Genomic DNA, 1,354 nt, shown 5'->3' on the forward strand with positions numbered 1-1,354 from the left:
TGTTTAGGGGTAAGAAAGCCCCCCCCCGGCGCCCCGCCGCCGCAAACTACAGTACCCAGAGGACCCCGCGACATGGCGGCGGGTCGGGCCGGGGCTAGGGGCGGGTGCCGGGAAGCGGGGCGGCCGGGAAGAAGGGAAAGGAAAGTAATCGATGTCTCCAGTTTGGAGATCCACTAATTGGCTTTTGCACGTAAATTCTTTAGAGTTTAGAAATACCTGCCGCTGGGGGCGGCTGCTGCCTGCCGAGGGTGCTGAGCCGGGCCGGGAAGGTGCGGGAGCCGGCCGAAAAACCTTGCCTATATGGAGGTTATTGGTTTTACTTTTGTCTAGGAAGTAAGAGTATCGCTTCAGAGGTTAAAGCTGGTAGTTTATTAAGTTGGCTGAATAGGACTGTGCAGAGATTGGTTTTGTTTCTGTGTCTTCTTAGGGGGAGTGCTCCTGTGTGTCTTTAAGTACTTGAAAGAAGCAGCTCCTTAGTTTGTACCACACTGAACTTTCTACTTTGTGAAACCAAAGAATATTGGGCAACATTTAGTCCAATTTAGCATCAAAATTGTGCAACAATACAGTTAATGAAAACAAATTTGATCCATAGGTTTGCTTCTCCCCCCCCCCAAGAGCTATAATGTGAAAACCTCATGGTTCTTTGTAAATTAACTTATGAAATACAGATTTAATAAACATTGCTTGCATATTTAAGCACACCTTTACTTCTTGCTCTAAAAGGGAACAGTCAAATTAATAAATGTTCTAAATAGTATTGATGATAAGGTCCCATAATACTATGTTTATAATTTGAACAGTAAACGTATCAGCAACTCACTGAGCTTGACAAGATGAAAGTAAAATATTTTGTTCACTTAATCTGAAAACTACCTAACACCTAACCAAATTAAGGTGTTTGACTAAAGGGTTGTGCTTTTTTGCAGCAGAGATGGGAAGGGAGAGCAGGAATAGTTATTTTCCTGTGTGGCTGTGGATCCTCATTTCTATGAATAGTGATTTTTTGTAGTTACTACTTTGTCTGTGTTATTTTTTAAGGAACCAGAGCAAAATACGTAGCGTTCACTAAATGGTACCTTTCTTTACGATTTTCCTTGTATGGATGGAGGCCTACACTGGTAAGGGGTATCAGTGTAGTTAAGCTGCTTTGAGTTAATTAACTGCGGTTGGAAAGAGTCCCTTTGCTGAGGGTGGGCAGGTCCATGGTGTGGATTCACCTTGGCCTGCACCAGAGGTGTGATCCCTAACTGGAACAGGTTTTTTTTGTCCAAAGCCCCTGACATAGGTTAAGTTACACCAGTCAAATCTGCCATTCTCTTGGGTATGGCTGGTTTTGCTCGGAAGGGGTTAG

This window comes from Mesitornis unicolor, unplaced genomic scaffold (genome assembly GCF_000695765.1).
Source record: "Mesitornis unicolor isolate BGI_N332 unplaced genomic scaffold, ASM69576v1 scaffold15810, whole genome shotgun sequence".
NCBI lineage: Eukaryota > Metazoa > Chordata > Aves > Mesitornithiformes > Mesitornithidae > Mesitornis > Mesitornis unicolor.